Genomic DNA, 11,412 nt, shown 5'->3' with positions numbered 1-11,412 from the left:
TTAGCCCGAGGCTATAGCAGAAGACACTTGCCCAAGGTGCCACGCAGTGATACTGAACCTGGAACCATGTGATTGGTAAGCGAGCTACTTACCACACAGCCACTCCTATATAAATATAATATCATCATGCACACACATACGTAGATACACACACGCATATATTAGTATGTTTGTTAGCAACATCAAGCAAGTTTTTTGTACAAAAACAATGATTTTTCTATCATATATTTGATGATTACAATGGTTTTTATCTTTAAATACTGTATCAAAAATGAAGAATCACACTGAAAAGAAAGGAAACTTTACAGATTTATAAAATAACAGACATTGGAAACAAAAGAAACAAAAACAATTATTTTCGTGTTTATTTTTTTTTAATTAAATTTTTTTTCTAATGAAATTCTAAAATTAAGTATTGCAAAGCTGAAAAAATATTTAAGTGAATCAAATGAGACCTGATTTAGCTGTTTTATTCTCTGATACTTAATAACTGCATTTCGATTAAAATAAAAGGTTATCCAATCATACATCTGTTTATAAATAAATAAAATGAGTTAGTAATTTTAACAAAATAAGCAACACAGAGATTTTTGAATTTTAACAAAAAGGATATTACACCAAAATGTCTACCAATTCTTATGAGTGCCTGGGAAAAAATCTAGCAAATGAATATGACATCAAAACATCTGATAATTCTTCAAATGTATTCAGATACTATACAATGCATTCTATAAGAAGATATGAAACATTTTTCTTGATTTTATTTTTCTGTAGTCTGATATTTTTGTCTAGTGGATTTCCCATCAACTGACAGGAATGTGGAAGTTAATGCAATAGCTACTCAACTGCAGCTGTGAATGGATGGGAATAACTAAAAATAGAGGCATCCTAATCAGAATACAGTAAATTGTAAAAGTACAGTAGTGGAACAACACAACAGAAACACTTGTTTGTTGATGTAAAAATATTTAATAGATATGAAGTAATACAATGTAGCCAAAACATTTAGATATTTCTGTAAGTGACCTTGTAGGTTTTAAATGAAGAATGTTAGATGTTAGAACAAATATATTTACAATTTCTTACCAAAACTAACAAAACGAAATATATATTTAATTAAGATTCCTACATACATACAAAAACAAACTGGAATGATTAAATAATTGCACCTATATATGAAAACAATTTCATTGTATAGCTTTGAAGTTATTTATTAAAGACTAGAAATCTCTAAAGATAAAATTTTGAGTCTAAAGTAAATATTTTTATGCTGAAAATATTTAATTTCTAAGAGTAAAAGAAGATAATTAGTTGGTGCTAACATGCCTGGAATGTGAATGAGGCTTAATATTAATTGCTTTAACTAGTCTCTGCAAAGGGTGACAGTCAGGACCATAAAAGAAGCTTTTAAGGGAGTTGCTGATTGTAAGAAATAATATTTAGGAAGGACAATAATAACAAATGTAAATGGTTTATTAATGCATATTATTTAAACAAATAGAAACATATAGTTAATCAGGAGGAAGCTGTGCTTGTTAATTCAAGTGAGCCATCACTATGATCTATCCATTTTGGCTATAGACTTCTCAAGAGAGCCACCATATAAGCTCTCAATAATATACAACTACTGGATGTCTAGTTCTATACAAAATACAACTACAACTAAAGTAGATGGAGGAGGTGCTAATGGAGAATACAAAATATGTTGTTACCGATTAAAATTATACATGTCATGAAGAGGAAAATAATTAGCTTTAATGATAAATCTTGCCAAGAAAGGAAAGGGAGATAACTCTGAAATCCAAATAGATTAAAAATTGAATGGAGCATACATTCATAGATGAATCTTGGCTTTGATAAGCAAAATGACAGCTCTAGACATGTTTTAGCATTATTAATCCTCCTCTATAAGACATAGTCTTATTCGTGCTTACTGTACTTTGGAATGACAGAAAGAATACATAGAAATTTGAGTGGAAAATATTCAGTGTTTAAGTAACATAATAACATGAAGAAAGTTTTCATGGATGGCTTCTGCATGAAGATATTTTTTACTGGACAGAGAGACTAACATTACTTAATGGAGTGAGGAGCCAAAGATAAATTTCAACTAATTAAAATTACAACCATAATTAACTCCTTAGCATTCAGATTACTCTGTCAAATGTAATGCTTATTTATTCACATTGTTTTGAATTTATCATACATTATCTCGTAGCTTTGAGATTTCAATGATGTGATCATTTATTTTTAGAATGACATCGTATGGTAAGTGTGTGAGGCCTGACCTGGCCACTTTGAATGCAAGTAAGATAGAATATTTGGGCTTGATATAACTGGTTTGAATATTAAAGTGTCAGAGGAAAAGTTCTTCCATCCATTTACTCCACTCACCATTTCTGGGAGATTCATGAGGGTAGAATCACCAGGGACCTCCTCCATGGGGCCCTACAAGAATCAGCTGCCATTTCACTCACTGGCTAGATTCCCAAGCATGACAAGCTGAGATTAATGAGTGATACCCAGCCATCTCATTCTTGGTCTAACCCTCAGTTATCTGCTGAGTAGTTCACTTGAAGAAGCCATCTTGCAATTCCTTCCTGCAACATTCTTATCATGCCAGATGGTTCGAACCTCTGGAAAGTACCAATGAAATGGCAACCCAGGGTGATAGAACCAATTTTTAAAATAGGGAGACAAGAGAATACTCTAATTAGAGAGGTGTATCCTTGCTGAGCTTCCCCAGTAAAATCTATGCTAGGTATCTGTAAAAAGAGATGCAGGGAGACTGTTGAGCCCAAATTCTCTGAAGAACAGTGTGGATGCAACACATGAAACCAGATATTCACTCTACTGTAGGTCTTTGAGAAAAAGAAAAGTAATTAGTTTTAATGATGATACTTATTAAGGAAAGCAATCCAAAATCTAAATTGATTAAAAGTTGAATGGAGCCATGCAGTGAAGAATGTGTCTAAGAGTAGTTTTTAAATATAATTTTTTTTTCAGGAAGTGTAGTTTCAAGTAAGTAGTTCATCTATAATGAATATTTTTAGGTTTTCACTAAAAATCAAACAGAAACTAATATTAGAAACCAAATCTAAAAGAAAAATTATGTTCAAAATCAAAGGAAAATATTCAGTATTTATCTTATTTAACATCTCTCTTCAGTATGTTTCTCCTTTCAATTTATTAGGAATTTTCTGCATTTTTCTTCTTTTTTTTTTCTTTTTTTATGGTGTTTTTATATTTACAAAAATACTGCTATTTACATTATCATACTAAGATAAATTTTTCTTTTCAATGAAATATTTCTTTCAAAAAACACCCTATTCAATATATTTCACTGTGATACATAAGCACTTTTAGAAAGTACATCTTCAACTCACCAACAGAAAATCTGTATTGAAGATAGAATTGAAACTACTTGCTTTGTGGTAGAATTATATTCAGTAGCTATTTAGCACTGTAAGCTATGCAATCAGCAACTTCTCCATTTATCCCTACATGTTCATTGATTTATTTCTTATTGCTCAGTCTCCCAGTATAAAATTCCATTTGCCTTTTCAAACAACAATAACATAAAGTTTCTCTCCATCTAAGTTTGGCAGCACCTACTCAGTATTAGGATTCCTAGATAAATCATATATACATACATACACACACACACACACACATATATATATATATATATATATATATAAATATATATATATATATATATATATATGTATGTATGTATGTATGTATGTATGTATGTATGTATTCCACACAGCTTGGCTTTCTTATTATCTTGTTTTGTTTTCTCTTTATCATTTTCTTTATTTAATAACATTGCTTCGTACAATACTCTGGTCTGTCACATATCATTGCTTTTCTGTCACATATCATCAATATAAAACATGCTGAACACTAAATTAATGATACTACAAAGTTGTTTGTCAAATTTATAGCCATATCATTGATTATCCTTCTAGTATCTACATATTTGATATGATATTTATAGACTTACTATAAATTGCCTCAGGTATTTTTATCTTTATTATGACCGATAATATCATTTTGTTTCAATATCTTGAAATACAACAATAAACTTTACTTCCTGCAATACTGCAACAATATCATTTCTAGGTTTCTATTCTTACGACATTATCACATGATCAGTATTACCAGTTAATATAAATAGCTATAAGCCTCTTTCATTGCAATACAACTAATACTATTCCTTATTTATTTATATATTTTTTTTAATTTGATCATATTTATCTTCTGCAGTGACAGTATTTTTCAATATAGTTTTTATTTCAGAATTCTCCAAGCAATTCACTTGATGCCTTGAAAGTATTTCCAAAGACCAGAACATGATTTAAAGCAGAACTAAACAAAGCAGATATGATTACACTGCAGAGACGTTTCCTTTCTAGATAGCTCACTAAGTTATTTAGAATCAAAATGTAAGTGATATTAATAGGATAGTAATGGCAGCATAAATAATGGTTACAGAACTATCTGTGATCCAGATCAATTTATAATATAAAAGTAACAATATTTTAAGAGAATATCAGAGTGGTAATATAATAAATTAAGGTATTTTTGTTGCATTTGCTTACAGCAGTTAAATTATCTTAAAGAAGATTTCAAAGGTAAAGATGATTATGCTTAGGGAAATAATATACTGAAAATGTAATTAGTTAGATACATAAATCTTTTTCTGCTTTCTTTGGAACTAAACAATAAAATACAATTAGTAATTTTACAATATTCCTTTTTGATGTCTGTCTATATAAAACAAGAAAATATCGTAAGCTATGATAAAAATATTCCCTTTTGATATTGTTCTGAGTTAAATTGGAAAATGCTACTAATTAAGCTGGAATATGGAACTTTGATATTTTTATGAACAAAAAGCAAAATCAAAAAGCTTATAGCAATACTAATGTTTTCCCCTTCGAAATATGTTCTTAACATTTAGTCAAGAGAACTGTTGATGATAGAACAGGAAGTTTGAAAACCTCTACGTCATGTTTTTTCATACATTACACAAATATGGTCAATGATATTGTCAACCCTTCGAGCAGAAGGAAACAAATATCTAGAAAAGTGATATTCTAAATTAGAGAAAACGACGATTCTTTGGCTTTGTTTTGAATGTAAGAAACAGTCAATATGTTGTTTCTAAAGGATATACAGCAGTATAGTCCATCTTTTTGACAACAAGGATCAAGGAAACATTAAAACTATCATTCTGAAGAAAATTACTATTTTTAAATCTCACAACGTGAGATATTCTGTAACAGTACTTTGTAGTAAAGATTGTTTGCCAACATAACATGACAGTCCTGGTTTAGAATGAATGTTGCTGTAATTTAGCCCCAGGAGGTATTGTCTCCAGCTGGCTATAAGACACAGATCGTGTTGTATAGCCAGCTGGAGACGTTGTCTCTTGAGGCTGAATTACAGCAACATTCATCCTAAACCAGGATGCCATGTGATGTTGGCAAACAATCTTTACTATCATTTTGAAGTTGCAGAGCATGACTGCATTTTCTGCTCTTCCTTTTTTCATTTTTTGTAACTAATGTAGAAAATAATTGAAGTAGAATGTATCTATAACTTGACCATGCAGAACAATACTAATTATATTATCAACTTCATTGATATTCCCTATCATTCATATTTTAGGACACCAAATACATAAAAGCTGCTTATGAAATATAACTCTTCTACCCATTAATATGTGATAACTGAACTGGCACTTCATTAGTGACATTGATGAGGGTTTCCAGTTGATTCAGTGAATGAAACATCCTGTTCATGAAATTAATGTGCATGTGGTTGAGTACACCACAGATACACATACCCTAAACATAGTTCTCAGGGACATTCAGCATGATACAGAATGTGACAAAAGGACTGGCTCCTTGAAATACAGGCACAACTCATTTTTGCTAGCTGTATGGACTGGAGTAACGTGAAATAAAGTGTCTTGCTCAAGGATGCAATGTGCCACTGGGAATCGAACTCACAACCTTACGTCTGTGAGCTAAATACCCAAATCATAAATCAGCATGCTTTCACACTGATATGTGATATGATTTTAGTCAATAAGTGGAGAGAATACTTCACTCTTGGGGAGAATTTTAGTTTCAAGTTTATTTTTAATTTAACACAAACTGAATTAAAAATAAAGATAAATAATTCATTTCTTTTTTATGTGCAGAAAGAGTTCAAGCTTTTCTGTTCGCTGTATTCTGAAGCCATCATCATGAGAGTAAATAAATGGAGGTGGTGGGGTGTGATGATTCATATGTATGCAATGTGGATTGACATTTGCCATCATTCAAGGATCAGAAAAACCACAATGTGTTGTTGGTAACAAAACTTTGTCAAATGATTCCATGAAACCAATCAATTTAAGGGCAACATTAGCAGAATGTTCGTCCTTAACAAATGGACAAGTACAATAGACTTTTTGAACATGTTGTTCTTGAAAAGATGAAACTGGATTCAACAGGGAAATGCTATGGAATAAAGTAAAAGTTCTGTTGAAGTTTCTAATGTTGTAGCAGAGGAGATTTCAAAGCAGAAAAAAAAAGCAGCAACATGCAATTGAGGTCATTTGGATTAAACCTTGGGTCCTCAGAATGGTGGAACTTGTATTGGGAATGGTTGGAAAAAACCTTGTAACAGTTTCGCTATCAAACAGTATTGTTCAAAGGAAAAGTAGTTACAGAGTCTTTGACCTTAGGATTAATTTGTGCTAGAGACCAAAATTTAACTTGATGCAATTAATGTATCTTCATACTCCCAGGTTCTAGCATTTGTAAGATATGTTTGCTTAGATTTATTTAAAGAGAAGTTTCACTTTTGTGTTCTTCCCGAAACAACTACCAAACTCTCAGGTGTTTTGGAAAAGGCTTTATGGAATCAGAAAAATCATCTGTGGGATGGTGCAGCTGCTTTGCTTGGAACAAAATCTAGAAGTCAAGTTTGCTTAAAAAAAGAAACCTTCAAAAGGGAAAGATATTTACTGCACGATCAGGCGCCAGCTTCAAAAACATTTCCATCTCTTCTAGGAAACGTTTTCTGTCAAAACAATGCAAATTGTGAAGTTAGTCAAATTGGAAACTTTCAAATCTTTAATCAGTTAAATATTGACAGTGATGCAAAGATCATTTACGTCCTTACCATACAAATGTCCAATGGATTTCAAGTGGAAATGTAATTGAAGGAAATATTTGAACTTGGAGAGGATCTCAGTTTGTTTGGGGTTTGTTTTTTTTTTTCTTTTTTCTTTTTAATTCAGAGAAAGATGGAATTTTTTGTCTGGCTAAAAGATGAAGAGAGAATCACAAACCTAGCCTGCTTGGTTGATATCATTGAGCAGCAGAATAAGCTATCTTCAAATGCAAAGAAATAATAAAAACATCATAAAATGCAATGATTCTTTGGAAGCTTTCATGAGCAAACTGAAAAATTGGAAAAGAGCGTATGAACAGTTTAAGAAACTGTCATCAATTCTTATTGTTAGTGGCAAAGACCAAGTGTTTCCAGAATTTGTGAAAGATGAAATTTTTCATCATCTGACAGCATTGGAAAATGAATTCAGCTGATATTTTCCTGAATTCAGAGATAAAGAGTTTAATATAGTGCAAAATCCATCTAAATTGTCAGTTGAAAAGTTCCTGAAGATTATTAAGATAAATTTCTGGAGCTGAAGAATGATTCAGGAGCAAGAGATAGGTATGATGAGAAATCAATAAGAATTTTGGCCTTTGATGTGTTGTTTCTAAACAAATGTAGCAGAAAGAACTATACATATATTGTTTCTGTTTGTGTCAAAGTAACTTTGTGAGTCAAGCTTTCCGACTCTCTGGAAACTGAAAATGAAGTAATGAAGTAGATTGATTGGAAGTTGAAAACGACCCACATTATGTTCTTTCAAGCACACATCTTTGTATGCAAGGATTGGCAAAGAAAAAAAGCAATCATAAGTTTCTCATTGACTGTAATCATTATCAGAATAAAATGAATTACAATAACCCGTCAGGGATTCTATTGAACTTTCGTTTGTTAAAGCATGCTTCACTCATATTGTTTGGTCTCTCTAGTAATTAATTATGAATGCAACATAAAATACTTTATTTCGAGTTCCAAAATCCCTCAACATTTTCTATTGCTACTAAATCTGTAAAACTACTTTATAAAAATAATCCAAGTTTTCAATATTCCATGCATATTATTTAAAAGGGCCTTTTGACTCAAGGCTTGAGCAATATTCTGAAACATGAAGAAAATAGTCTAAAGGACACAATGTTAGGGAATATGAGTTGATAAGAGTAGCTCAGCTACAAGGGTTTTACTATCAAAAGAAATGCAAAAGTGAATAAAGTTCTATTATTATATGATGTAAATCATCTAAATTGTACATGTTAGTAAAGTAACTCTTCTTGTTCTTTATTGCAGGCAAATAATGTTTTCTAATTGCAGACAACACGCCATCATTGAAGGAGAATGCAGACTGTCTGACATTCAGAAAAGACTACAGTTTGTTTCTAGAGATGACACCACTGACAAGAGCTATGTGCACAGATGAAGAAGTTTAAAGAAGAGTAAACCAGCATCAAAGACACACCATGCAGTGAGAGTCCATCGACTGTGATCACTGACTTAAATTGCCAGTGAGTGGATGAATCAATTTGTGCAGTCAGATGAATCATAAACCATGAGCTTGCTGCACAATTAAACTCACAATGCATTGGAGAAGTCTTTGGGCATCAGGAACTGCATACTGTGAGATACCTCAGCAACTGGTACTCAGTCTGGAGGAGGTGAGAAAGGTGGAAGTTTGATCTGATCTGCTGTTAGTGCTTGAAGCTAATAAAGACAAATTTCTTTTCAATCTGGTGACAGGGTGGGGGTGAAATATAGACATATCTTTATAATCTGAAATTAAAGGTTCAATATATGGAACTGCATCACAACTATTCTGCAAAATTCCAAGAAGTTCAAGAGTTATCAATTGGCACAGAAAGTCATGGTAAATGTTTTGGAGGGTTACAAGTGCATTATTCTCTTTGATTTTCTGAAGCATGGCTATAGTATGAGCAATGAGCACTGCACAGAGATACAGAAAAAGCTTAGAAAAACCATTTGGAGGAAGAGACAGAAAAAAACTGAAAACAATCAACATTCATTATGACAATAAATGACTTTTCAAATCAACCAATTAGCAAATTGGCAAATTGGGCTGGTCAGTTGTCTCCATCCATCATTCAGCTCAGATTTGATGTCCTCAGATTTTCACACACGGGATCTAATGAAGGACAGTCTTTGAGGATAATGATTTGATGACACTGGAGAAATGAAAGCATAACAGTGTACCAGTTGGAATTTTACAAAAGAGGATTCGAAAGCTGAGTTCATTGGTGATGCAAATGCAACACTTATGATGGTGGCTCTGTTTTGTAGCATCTTTGTATAGAGGAAAAGTTACTCTGCTACTATTTGCCACGTGAACGAATTATGTCAGTAAATAAAAAAACATTATGTCTACTTTTGCATTGCTTTTAGTATTATACACAGTTCTACAGAAGGAAACGAATTGGTTTAGAAAGAAATTGGTTTTGATAACAAATTTTATCTAAACTAAATATATTTTGTTTTTATGCAATATACAATTTTATTTTAGTTGTTAACAAAAATATTTGTCAAGATTTATAAAAACATTTAAGATATACAAAGAAAATGTAATACAAATTTATTCATCCTCAAAATAAAATAAAATAAAATAAAGACTTATGCTTCATCATACTAGAATTGTTAATATCTCTATCTGATGGTTAAGATGTGGCTCCTTAGACAAATACAGATGATATTTTACAAAGTTAACAATCGTTGAAATCCTCAGATGAGCAAAAACTGCTAGCAAACCTAATAAGATAGGGAGACAGTATTTGGGAAGACAAAGCATTGAATGCTTGGTGACCACTGGAAAACTGACAGGAAAAAGAAGCCAAGAAAAAGAAAGAAACTGAAACGACCACACCAGATGTTAACTGAAGACTAACCCAATAATGTGTTTAGCTGTGCATAGGAGAGAAGGGCAAGGGTTCATGATCATAGGCATGGAACAGGAAGAAGAAGAATATTTATAATATTCCTAAAAGTAACAAAAAATATTAATCCAGTATAACAGTAAAAGATACGTTTCAAGCTGTTAATAAAACTTCAGTACCAATATTCTATGGCAGCAATCATTTTTTTTTTATTGGATATTTATTTTGTGTTACACTCACTTATATTACAGAAACATCACAAAGGAAAATATTTATTCCTTAAGTTCTGGGTATGGCTTTGGACTGCATCTTGTATTGGAGTCCTGGTTTAGGAGTTCCCAGGTTTTGAGGAATGGAGAACCACCTCTGATCTATTATTGTTCCAAGGTCTACTCTGACCTGGAGTAGTAGTTCCTGTCGAGGTCCCAGCCTTGGATTAAATAGCATCTAAACACCAAAGCCAAAGTAATTTAAAATCATGGGATACAGCATGGTGGTTGTAAACTATTTTGGCAGATGAACTTAATGGCAAATAATGACTAAATGCTGAGTAGATGAACAGATAAAAAGCTGCCAAAGGCCAGGGGTGACCAGTTTAGTTATTGAATTGTTGCTAACATCTGTGGTCCTGGTAGTCACAGATGAGATATTTCAGCTTGAGAAAGACCAACGTCACTAAAATCCAAGCCAGACATTCGTGCCACATCACTCGATTGGGATGTCTAGAGTAGAACAATTACATTGATCCAGCCAAGTTGCCTGACCTGAACGGATGGGTGAAGACCCACAACTATATAAAAGTCAGTATCATTTAAATAGAATTAAAAATGCTGGTATGTGTTGAAGACTGTTGCTTCTTCAATTTCCGACTGTAGACAAAGTATTTCCTTTTATTTGTGTGGCTTGAAAGATATAAACCTTGTAACTCTTATTTTAGACATACTTGCATCATCTGGTTTAATGCTGCCACCTGGTCCCTGAGCACCTTTAGTGGTGCCCTCTATGTTGCAAACATCAAAACTAAGTCCTCAGTTTCTGTTTCACATCTGACAGTCTTGAAGATTTTGCAAAAAAGATAATGGACACTATTCTTCCTCTTCTGACTATGTTGTAAAAACTAAGGCCAATTGACCCTTGTAAGATTCAGCAAATCTTAATTATCATTTTTTATATCCAGTTTTTACATGTTGCACACACACACATCATCATCATTGTTTTGATAATCAATATTCCATGCTTTCATGGGTCAAACAAAATTCACAGAAGCAAATTTTCTTTGGTCAGATTCTATTTCTACCACCAAACCACACCTCTCTTCAAACATGGAGTTATTATATATATATATATATATATATAT

This window comes from Octopus bimaculoides, chromosome 2 (assembly GCF_001194135.2).
Source record: "Octopus bimaculoides isolate UCB-OBI-ISO-001 chromosome 2, ASM119413v2, whole genome shotgun sequence".
Classification (NCBI taxonomy): Eukaryota; Metazoa; Mollusca; class Cephalopoda; order Octopoda; family Octopodidae; genus Octopus; species Octopus bimaculoides.
Note: the sequence above shows the minus strand (reverse complement) of the source record.